This window comes from Myotis brandtii, unplaced genomic scaffold (genome assembly GCF_000412655.1).
Source record: "Myotis brandtii unplaced genomic scaffold, ASM41265v1 scaffold144, whole genome shotgun sequence".
NCBI classification, from domain to species: Eukaryota; Metazoa; Chordata; class Mammalia; order Chiroptera; family Vespertilionidae; genus Myotis; species Myotis brandtii.
This window is the reverse complement of record NW_005355159.1, coordinates 2,826,579-2,838,795: the sequence shown is the minus strand read 5'-3', so window position 1 is coordinate 2,838,795 and position 12,217 is coordinate 2,826,579. Positions and strand designations below refer to the sequence as shown.

Below are 12,217 nucleotides of genomic sequence, written 5' to 3'. Positions count from 1 at the left end.
GACCCTTTCACAGGGGTCGCCTAAGACCATCGGAAAACACATATATAATTACATATTGTTTTTGTGATTAATCACTATGCTTTAATTATGTTCAATTTGTAACAATGAAAATACATCCTGCATATCAGATATTTACATTATGATTCATAACAGTAGCAAAATTATAGTTATGAAGTAGCAACGAAAATAATTTTATGGTTGGGGGTCACCACAACATGAGGAACTGTATTAAAGGGTCGTGGCATTAGGAAGGTTGAGAACCACTGCACTAGGAGGTCTTCAGTCAGTTTTCCTCATGGCATATGTTCAAACACATACTTCTCCTTTGGAGTTGGTCTTCTGTGTGTTTTTGTCAGAATAATTTGACTACCGATTCTGTCTTCATACTCACCATGAAGCAGGCATTTCTGCTTTTGTTCTTCACCGTCTCCGTCTTACCTCCTGTCCCTCACCCACTAGTTTCTTTATTGTTTGCTTCCATCCTGTGAGCTAGAGCTTCTGTCAGTTTGGGGAGGTGTGACCATTCGGTGGTCCTCCTAGCAGCAGCCTGCTAAGCATGGTGCCTTGCTCCCTAAATGCTTTCAGATTCCAGAACTTTCAAACCAGGAACCTCTGAATGTACCCAGCCCGGAGCTATCTCTGCACCTCCAGGCACATTCCCTGCCTTACACTAAAGGGCTTTGGGACTGGTTCTGTGGGACTGAGATAGGGCCTCCAACCCTTTCCTGTGCTTCTCCCATGCCATCCTCTATCTCTACTTCTTCCCACCCTAAGTGTTTCCCAACTCAACCAAGGCTTCCTTCCACCTATGTCATCATGTCAGTTAACCGCCAGGATTTAGTAAATCACACAGACATTTTCATCTTTGAGTCTGGGTTCAAACCCAAGAGTGTCTGATTTCATCATCAGAGCCTTCAGCACACCGTGCTGGTGGTTCTCCACCTTTACTGCCCATTGGAATCGTTTAGAGCAGCGGTCGCCAACCTTTTGGACCTCGCGGACCACCAGTGGTCCGTGGACCACTGGTTGGTGACCGCTGGTCTAGACGGCTTATTAAAACACACACTGCTGGACCTCGCCACCAGAGCCTCTGATACAGCATGCTGCCGGTTCTGAGACCACATTTTGAGAAACTTATATGATAGCAAATCTGGTGATTCAACATAAAGGTTGGTCTGAGGACTCCTGGGTGTCCCAGTGTCCTTTGGGCGACACTGTCCCTGCGGCACCCTCTGCCTTCCGTCCTCTTCTGCACCTTGTGCTGGGCAGACACTGCACGGCTGTGTGTGTGAGTGCTGATGTCCTCACTCCTCAGGGAGGAGGGGCATCCATGGTTTTCGGTTCATGTAAATAATAACACTCCCAGGTAGGGATCCTGTCTTCTTTTCAGGTGATAAAACCAGCTTAGGGAGGTGGTGATGTGCCTGTGGTCATGCAACTAAGTACATGGTGTCACCGCCAGGATAGGTGAGAAGCAGTTAACATTGTGCTTATGTTCTAACTGCCAGACCAGAGGACATCTGTAGGACACCTCTTTTGGAATTACTTGTAGAAGCAGCTTAAATTTTATACATGTAAGAAAATGAGGTGTCAGTGAACACTTAGATTTGAATCCAGATCTCACTCCCCCAAATGTGTTTATTAAATTCCTTGTCCATTATTCAATGGCTTTTGGGCATTGATTGTGTGTTTCTCTGATTTTGTTTCTCTTTGTCTAAAGGTTGTGAAATACTGATCACATGATAAGTCTGTTGACTCAGAGGTAACTTGGAGGGACTGGGGTGTTGAGTGGCTAAGAGCCTGGTCTTTGGAGCCCACAGACCAGGCTTAAGTTGTTGGCTATGATTGTGGGCAAATTACTTAGTTTCACTGAGCCTTTTGTTCCCTGTATAAAGTGGGATATTTTCTTCTAAGGGCTTTGTCAGAATTCAATTAATCTATTTGTACACGAAAAGCACCTGAAACAGTGTACTTCTTTCAATAAATGGCAGCTATTAATAGTGAAAACCCTTTATCAGCATTATTTAGACTGTTGGTTGGATAATCCAAAAAGTTTAAAGTACAACAGAATCCAAGTTTCTTCTTTGTGAGGGTTCTCCTGGTTGGAGTTCTACATTGTCTTTCTTGTATGAATGACATCGTCTAGGAGAGAATTTAAAGATAATCATGCCCCCCCCCCCCCCCCCCCCCCATTCTCCCACTCTCTATGCATGTTCTCAGGTGAGGATTAAGAAAAGTAAAATAATACATTTGTGAAGCAAAATGAAGACAGTGTTTTCATGATTTTATAGTTATCTCACCTATATTTAATTTAATAACTTTTAAAAATATTAACTATAAGAAGCATTCATTAGCTCTCTTTTTGTGCTATTTTAGCAGCTTATGGGCTATGTTGTGTTATTACATAGTCATACAATACATAGCAGCAGCAAGATTGGAGAACAAATACAGCGGACTTGACCCGAGCAGAAGTGGGGGCTCATGAGAGCAGAATCTATTTACTGCAAACCTTCAACATCCAGGCATCTTAGAGAGCAAGAGGAGTGTTGACTGGTCTGCCACCTTACAGAGTGGAGTCTCTGTTATTGTTGCACTCAGAAAAGGTGATTCTAAAAGGCTGGCAGTAGGGTTTAAAGGAGGAGTAAGGTCTAAACCAGTGGTTCTCAACCTTCCTAATGCCGCGACCCTTTAATACAGTTCCTCATGTTGTGATGACCCCAATTTCATTGTTACAAATTGAACATAATTAAAGCATAGCGATTAATCACAAAAACAATATGTAATTATGTGTTTTCCGATGGTCTTAGGCGACCCCTTACAAATGAAAGGGTTGTTTGACCCCCAAAGGGGTTGCAACCCACAGGTTGAGAACCACTGGTCTAAACGAATGCCTCCAGACAGCTGCCCTTGTAAGGTGGGAATGCCTAAGAAGGCAGTGGGAGGGGCTTTGCTTGTCCAGAGCTTGCTTAATTAGGAGAAAAATTTCCAATCATGTTTGACAATCTAACCCGTTTTCTCAGCGAAGGCTGGCAGATTTCACTTGTGTGAATGTCCCAGATGCTTAGGAGCCTTCCAAACTCAGGTTTGGTAATGAAAACTGCTGAGCGGGACCTACTGTACCGCCGCCTGGCAGGCGGTGATGATGGGCTGCTGCTCCTTCCAGCTTCGTGCTGAATTCCTCGGGGAAAATACACACCACACATGTTCACACACACTCACTTCACCTTTTAAAATGCCTCGCAATAAACTCCCCCCAAAAGACTCTTGCAACATTTAGTGTAAGCAACTGGAAGTTGTTTTCGGTACCTACCAAAGCGTGAGAGGTTCAGTACCTACTGAAGAATGGGAGTGTTAGTTTGCAGAGTTTCAATTAAGGGCAGCTTGTTGCTGCACAGAACTTTGTTGTTATAAATGCCCAGCATATTCTATCCTTGCCTGGCCACCGGACACCACCGTCTGTTGTTGACCCTTTCACAGGGGTCGCCTAAGACCATCGGAAAATACATATATAATTACATATTGTTTTTGTGATTAATCACTATGCTTTAATTATGTTCAATTTGTAACAATGAAAATACATCCTGCATATCAGATATTTACATTACGATTCATAACAGTAGCAAAATTACAGTTATGAAGTAGCAACGAAAATAATTTTATGGTTGGGGGTCACCACAACATGAGGAACTGTATTAAAGGGTCGTGGCATTAGGAAGGTTGAGAACCACTGCACTAGGAGGTCTTCAGTCAGTTTTCCTCATGGCATATGTTCAAACACATACTTCTCCTTTGGAGTTGGTCTTCTGTGTGTTTTTGTCAGAATAATTTGACTACCGATTCTGTCTTCATACTCACCATGAAGCAGGCATTTCTGCTTTTGTTCTTCACCGTCTCCGTCTTACCTCCTGTCCCTCACCCACTAGTTTCTTTATTGTTTGCTTCCATCCTGTGAGCTAGAGCTTCTGTCAGTTTGGGGAGGTGTGACCATTCGGTGGTCCTCCTAGCAGCAGCCTGCTAAGCATGGTGCCTTGCTCCCTAAATGCTTTCAGATTCCAGAACTTTCAAACCAGGAACCTCTGAATGTACCCAGCCCGGAGCTATCTCTGCACCTCCAGGCACATTCCCTGCCTTACACTAAAGGGCTTTGGGACTGGTTCTGTGGGACTGAGATAGGGCCTCCAACCCTTTCCTGTGCTTCTCCCATGCCATCCTCTATCTCTACTTCTTCCCACCCTAAGTGTTTCCCAACTCAACCAAGGCTTCCTTCCACCTATGTCATCATGTCAGTTAACCGCCAGGATTTAGTAAATCACACAGACATTTTCATCTTTGAGTCTGGGTTCAAACCCAAGAGTGTCTGATTTCATCATCAGAGCCTTCAGCACACCGTGCTGGTGGTTCTCCACCTTTACTGCCCATTGGAATCGTTTAGAGCAGCGGTCGCCAACCTTTTGGACCTCGCGGACCACCAGTGGTCCGTGGACCACCGGTGGGTGACCGCTGGTCTAGAGGGCTTATTAAAACACACACTGCTGGACCTCGCCACCAGAGCCTCTGATACAGCATGCTGCCGGTTCTGAGACCACATTTTGAGAAACTTATATGATAGCAAATCTGGTGATTCAACATAAAGGTTGGTCTGAGGACTCCTGGGTGTCCCAGTGTCCTTTGGGCGACACTGTCCCTGCGGCACCCTCTGCCTTCCGTCCTCTTCTGCACCTTGTGCTGGGCAGACACTGCACGGCTGTGTGTGTGAGTGCTGATGTCCTCACTCCTCAGGGAGGAGGGGCATCCATGGTTTTCGGTTCATGTAAATAATAACACTCCCAGGTAGGGATCCTGTCTTCTTTTCAGGTGATAAAACCAGCTTAGGGAGGTGGTGATGTGCCTGTGGTCATGCAACTAAGTACATGGTGTCACCGCCAGGATAGGTGAGAAGCAGTTAACATTGTGCTTATGTTCTAACTGCCAGACCAGAGGACATCTGTAGGACACCTCTTTTGGAATTACTTGTAGAAGCAGCTTAAATTTTATACATGTAAGAAAATGAGGTGTCAGTGAACACTTAGATTTGAATCCAGATCTCACTCCCCCAAATGTGTTTATTAAATTCCTTGTCCATTATTCAATGGCTTTTGGGCATTGATTGTGTGTTTCTCTGATTTTGTTTCTCTTTGTCTAAAGGTTGTGAAATACTGATCACATGATAAGTCTGTTGACTCAGAGGTAACTTGGAGGGACTGGGGTGTTGAGTGGCTAAGAGCCTGGTCTTTGGAGCCCACAGACCAGGCTTAAGTTGTTGGCTATGATTGTGGGCAAATTACTTAGTTTCACTGAGCCTTTTGTTCCCTGTATAAAGTGGGATATTTTCTTCTAAGGGCTTTGTCAGAATTCAATTAATCTATTTGTACACGAAAAGCACCTGAAACAGTGTTTGACTTTCAATAAATGGCAGCTATTAATAGTGAAAACCCTTTATCAGCATTATTTAGACTGTTGGTTGGATAATCCAAAAAGTTATTTAAAGTACAGAATCCAAGTTTCTTCTTTGTGAGGGTTCTCCTGGTTGGAGTTCTACATTGTCTTTCTTGTATGAATGACATCGTCTAGGAGAGAATTTAAAGATAATCATGGCCTGGTCGGTGTGGCTTAATTGGTTGAGCATCAACTTGTGCACCAAAGGGTTGCCAGTTCAATTTCCAGTCAGGGCACATGCCTGGGTTGCGGGTTCAGTCCCTGGTTTGGGTGTGTGCAGAAGGCAACTGATCGATGTTTTCTCTCATCTCTCCCTCCCCTCTCCCCCCCCCCCCCCCCCATTCTCCCACTCTCTATGCATGTTCTCAGGTGAGGATTAAGAAAAGTAAAATAATACATTTGTGAAGCAAAATGAAGACAGTGTTTTCATGATTTTATAGTTATCTCACCTATATTTAATTTAATAACTTTTAAAAATATTAACTATAAGAAGCATTCATTAGCTCTCTTTTTGTGCTATTTTAGCAGCTTATGGGCTATGTTGTGTTATTACATAGTCATACAATACATAGCAGCAGCAAGATTGGAGAACAAATACAGCGGACTTGACCCGAGCAGAAGTGGGGGCTCATGAGAGCAGAATCTATTTACTGCAAACCTTCAACATCCAGGCATCTTAGAGAGCAAGAAGAGTGTTGACTGGTCTGCCACCTTACAGAGTGGAGTCTCTGTTATTGTTGCACTCAGAAAAGGTGATTCTAAAAGGCTGGCAGTAGGGTTTAAAGGAGGAGTAAGGTCTAAACCAGTGGTTCTCAACCTTCCTAATGCCGCGACCCTTTAATACAGTTCCTCATGTTGTGATGACCCCAATTTCATTGTTACAAATTGAACATAATTAAAGCATAGCGATTAATCACAAAAACAATATGTAATTATGTGTTTTCCGATGGTCTTAGGCGACCCCTTACAAATGAAAGGGTTGTTTGACCCCCAAAGGGGTTGCAACCCACAGGTTGAGAACCACTGGTCTAAACGAATGCCTCCAGACAGCTGCCCTTGTAAGGTGGGAATGCCTAAGAAGGCAGTGGGAGGGGCTTTGCTTGTCCAGAGCTTGCTTAATTAGGAGAAAAATTTCCAATCATGTTTGACAATCTAACCCGTTTTCTCAGCGAAGGCTGGCAGATTTCACTTGTGTGAATGTCCCAGATGCTTAGGAGCCTTCCAAACTCAGGTTTGGTAATGAAAACTGCTGAGCGGGACCTACTGTACCGCCGCCTGGCAGGCGGTGATGATGGGCTGCTGCTCCTTCCAGCTTCGTGCTGAATTCCTCGGGGAAAATACACACCACACATGTTCACACACACTCACTTCACCTTTTAAAATGCCTCGCAATAAACTCCCCCCAAAAGACTCTTGCAACATTTAGTGTAAGCAACTGGAAGTTGTTTTCGGTACCTACCAAAGCGTGAGAGGTTCAGTACCTACTGAAGAATGGGAGTGTTAGTTTGCAGAGTTTCAATTAAGGGCAGCTTGTTGCTGCACAGAACTTTGTTGTTATAAATGCCCAGCATATTCTATCCTTGCCTGGCCACCGGACACCACCGTCTGTTGTTCTTCTAGTAACAGTCATCATCCTGACAGAGTTTTTGGTGAGGCTCTTTTTGGGGTGCTTTTGGTAACCTCAGCCAGGTCTCCCTTTTTGATGGTGTAGGAGCTACTGTCCAGAGCCCCACAGCCCTGGGCCTACTCATGATACTGCATCATTGTCCTTGCAAGTGTCCTCCTGAGGAAAGCCTGCAACAGCTCTGTGCTCAGGTGGACCTGCTCTGGGTCTGGGAGGTCAAAGGCTCCCTGCTACTAACAAGGCCCGGGACCTCCGCTAAGTCACCTTACCTCTCTGTGAACTCAGCTTCCTCTTTTGTGACATGGATGACTTCCAGTTCTCTCAGCCATTCATGTCTGTCCACAAAGTTGCTTCATGAGAGTCATCACATCCCAGGTGCTGCTTGGATATTTCTCAGATCCTTCCAGCTGACTTGACTTGAGGTCTCTTGACAGGGCCAGAGTGTTCTGCTGGTACTCAGGCCTAGATCCCTGAAATTCCAGGAAATGTACTTACAGCTTTTGTCTACAGGTAGTTTGCAAATTGAACAGGCATCATCACTATTCAAATCTTAATATAGCCAGAACCAGGCCCTGCCCTGACCCTCTCCAGAAACATTTGATACATTTGCTGGCTCAGGGCTAGAAGCAGCCATTTCTCAGAGGATCTCTGGTTTCTTTGAGTGGGGAGTGGTATTTGAAGGCCACCTAGCCAAGATGCTGGGGGTGTTTATTGCCAGCAGGTTGTCCTTGCTCTTAGCCTCCTAAGAGGACACAACTAGAAAATAAATGTTTTTCAGAAAAAGAAAATGAATCCGATATGCCAGTCTTTGTTTCCAGTTCAAATGAAGGGTTGCAGGGTTTTCATGGACTCTTTTTGGCTTTATATTTTTATTTCTTTTATGCTAAAAATCTAGGTTACTAACAACTAAGGTAATTACTCATTTTATCTTAATTATATACAACATGTTATATAATATCCTAATTTTTATAGAGTGTGCACATATAGAGAAGAGGGAGGGTGTTGTAAAATAATGGTGTCAGTGTTTGACAAGTCACTGTGGTTCGTTTCATCTTTAAGTATATCTCACTAGGGATGCATAGTGAAAAGACTGTTTTCAATGTTACCTGAAATCATTTTTCTCTGTAGTAATGTTGTCAACTTGATATACTGTTAAGTTGATTTGTTTCCATTTGCTCTAGATTTTTAGGTTGCTTTTTGCCCCTCTTTGCAATGTAATGTGGTTCTAAAATGAAAAAAACAACAACAACTATGCTATAAGGAATATTTACAGAGGTTTATTTTTTATACTTGTCCCCCTCTCCCTGTTTTTCCCTTCTTTCTATAGAGAATCATTTTTATTAGTACTGGGAATATCTTTCTATTGTTTTAAAAATACACATTAACAATATAAAATGAAAAATACATCCTGTCCTCCCCATCTTACAGAATAGCATACCGTACACTCTTGTACCCTTTACTATCCGGCTTATTAAAACACACACTGCTGGACCTCGCCACCAGAGCCTCTGATACAGCATGCTGCCGGTTCTGAGACCACATTTTGAGAAACTTATATGATAGCAAATCTGGTGATTCAACATAAAGGTTGGTCTGAGGACTCCTGGGTGTCCCAGTGTCCTTTGGGCGACACTGTCCCTGCGGCACCCTCTGCCTTCCGTCCTCTTCTGCACCTTGTGCTGGGCAGACACTGCACGGCTGTGTGTGTGAGTGCTGATGTCCTCACTCCTCAGGGAGGAGGGGCATCCATGGTTTTCGGTTCATGTAAATAATAACACTCCCAGGTAGGGATCCTGTCTTCTTTTCAGGTGATAAAACCAGCTTAGGGAGGTGGTGATGTGCCTGTGGTCATGCAACTAAGTACATGGTGTCACCGCCAGGATAGGTGAGAAGCAGTTAACATTGTGCTTATGTTCTAACTGCCAGACCAGAGGACATCTGTAGGACACCTCTTTTGGAATTACTTGTAGAAGCAGCTTAAATTTTATACATGTAAGAAAATGAGGTGTCAGTGAACACTTAGATTTGAATCCAGATCTCACTCCCCCAAATGTGTTTATTAAATTCCTTGTCCATTATTCAATGGCTTTTGGGCATTGATTGTGTGTTTCTCTGATTTTGTTTCTCTTTGTCTAAAGGTTGTGAAATACTGATCACATGATAAGTCTGTTGACTCAGAGGTAACTTGGAGGGACTGGGGTGTTGAGTGGCTAAGAGCCTGGTCTTTGGAGCCCACAGACCAGGCTTAAGTTGTTGGCTATGATTGTGGGCAAATTACTTAGTTTCACTGAGCCTTTTGTTCCCTGTATAAAGTGGGATATTTTCTTCTAAGGGCTTTGTCAGAATTCAATTAATCTATTTGTACACGAAAAGCACCTGAAACAGTGTTTGACTTTCAATAAATGGCAGCTATTAATAGTGAAAACCCTTTATCAGCATTATTTAGACTGTTGGTTGGATAATCCAAAAAGTTATTTAAAGTACAGAATCCAAGTTTCTTCTTTGTGAGGGTTCTCCTGGTTGGAGTTCTACATTGTCTTTCTTGTATGAATGACATCGTCTAGGAGAGAATTTAAAGATAATCATGGCCTGGTCGGTGTGGCTTAATTGGTTGAGCATCAACTTGTGCACCAAAGGGTTGCCAGTTCAATTTCCAGTCAGGGCACATGCCTGGGTTGCGGGTTCAGTCCCTGGTTTGGGTGTGTGCAGAAGGCAACTGATCGATGTTTTCTCTCATCTCTCCCCCCCCCCCCCCCCATTCTCCCACTCTCTATGCATGTTCTCAGGTGAGGATTAAGAAAAGTAAAATAATACATTTGTGAAGCAAAATGAAGACAGTGTTTTCATGATTTTATAGTTATCTCACCTATATTTAATTTAATAACTTTTAAAAATATTAACTATAAGAAGCATTCATTAGCTCTCTTTTTGTGCTATTTTAGCAGCTTATGGGCTATGTTGTGTTATTACATAGTCATACAATACATAGCAGCAGCAAGATTGGAGAACAAATACAGCGGACTTGACCCGAGCAGAAGTGGGGGCTCATGAGAGCAGAATCTATTTACTGCAAACCTTCAACATCCAGGCATCTTAGAGAGCAAGAAGAGTGTTGACTGGTCTGCCACCTTACAGAGTGGAGTCTCTGTTATTGTTGCACTCAGAAAAGGTGATTCTAAAAGGCTGGCAGTAGGGTTTAAAGGAGGAGTAAGGTCTAAACCAGTGGTTCTCAACCTTCCTAATGCCGCGACCCTTTAATACAGTTCCTCATGTTGTGATGACCCCAATTTCATTGTTACAAATTGAACATAATTAAAGCATAGCGATTAATCACAAAAACAATATGTAATTATGTGTTTTCCGATGGTCTTAGGCGACCCCTTACAAATGAAAGGGTTGTTTGACCCCCAAAGGGGTTGCAACCCACAGGTTGAGAACCACTGGTCTAAACGAATGCCTCCAGACAGCTGCCCTTGTAAGGTGGGAATGCCTAAGAAGGCAGTGGGAGGGGCTTTGCTTGTCCAGAGCTTGCTTAATTAGGAGAAAAATTTCCAATCATGTTTGACAATCTAACCCGTTTTCTCAGCGAAGGCTGGCAGATTTCACTTGTGTGAATGTCCCAGATGCTTAGGAGCCTTCCAAACTCAGGTTTGGTAATGAAAACTGCTGAGCGGGACCTACTGTACCGCCGCCTGGCAGGCGGTGATGATGGGCTGCTGCTCCTTCCAGCTTCGTGCTGAATTCCTCGGGGAAAATACACACCACACATGTTCACACACACTCACTTCACCTTTTAAAATGCCTCGCAATAAACTCCCCCCAAAAGACTCTTGCAACATTTAGTGTAAGCAACTGGAAGTTGTTTTCGGTACCTACCAAAGCGTGAGAGGTTCAGTACCTACTGAAGAATGGGAGTGTTAGTTTGCAGAGTTTCAATTAAGGGCAGCTTGTTGCTGCACAGAACTTTGTTGTTATAAATGCCCAGCATATTCTATCCTTGCCTGGCCACCGGACACCACCGTCTGTTGTTCTTCTAGTAACAGTCATCATCCTGACAGAGTTTTTGGTGAGGCTCTTTTTGGGGTGCTTTTGGTAACCTCAGCCAGGTCTCCCTTTTTGATGGTGTAGGAGCTACTGTCCAGAGCCCCACAGCCCTGGGCCTACTCATGATACTGCATCATTGTCCTTGCAAGTGTCCTCCTGAGGAAAGCCTGCAACAGCTCTGTGCTCAGGTGGACCTGCTCTGGGTCTGGGAGGTCAAAGGCTCCCTGCTACTAACAAGGCCCGGGACCTCCGCTAAGTCACCTTACCTCTCTGTGAACTCAGCTTCCTCTTTTGTGACATGGATGACTTCCAGTTCTCTCAGCCATTCATGTCTGTCCACAAAGTTGCTTCATGAGAGTCATCACATCCCAGGTGCTGCTTGGATATTTCTCAGATCCTTCCAGCTGACTTGACTTGAGGTCTCTTGACAGGGCCAGAGTGTTCTGCTGGTACTCAGGCCTAGATCCCTGAAATTCCAGGAAATGTACTTACAGCTTTTGTCTACAGGTAGTTTGCAAATTGAACAGGCATCATCACTATTCAAATCTTAATATAGCCAGAACCAGGCCCTGCCCTGACCCTCTCCAGAAACATTTGATACATTTGCTGGCTCAGGGCTAGAAGCAGCCATTTCTCAGAGGATCTCTGGTTTCTTTGAGTGGGGAGTGGTATTTTGTAATGGCCATAACGACTGGTTGCTATGACACCCACTGGCAAGCGAACCGCCCGATCAGGGGGTGGGGCCAGCTGGCCAACCTCGCAGCCCCTCCCCCCTGCTGGCTTGCCCCTGATTGGACTCTTCACCCCGATCAGGAGTGGGGCCAGCCGGCCAAATGCCCCTTCCCTTCCCCCCCGGCCAGCCCTGCCCCCATCAGCCAGCCCCACCACGATAGTCCCACAGCCCCTCCTCCTGGCCGGGCTGCCCCTGATCATACTCCCATTCCCAATAGGGGTCAGGGCTGGGTGACCAACCTCCTGCAGCCCCTCCCCCTGGCCACTCCATCCCTGATTGCACCCCCAACTCCAATAGGGGGCGGGGCTGGCCGGCCAACCTCCTGCAGCCCCTCCCCCGCC

At 44.8% G+C, this 12,217-nt stretch overlaps 1 protein-coding gene across 3 annotated transcripts in view; it reads left to right on the top strand.

Moving 5' to 3' along the window:
* TLN2 (talin 2) overlaps window positions 1–12,217 on the top strand; it is a 434,110-nt gene that overhangs the window by 256,642 nt on the left and 165,251 nt on the right. The gene's annotated exons all lie outside the window — the stretch shown is intronic.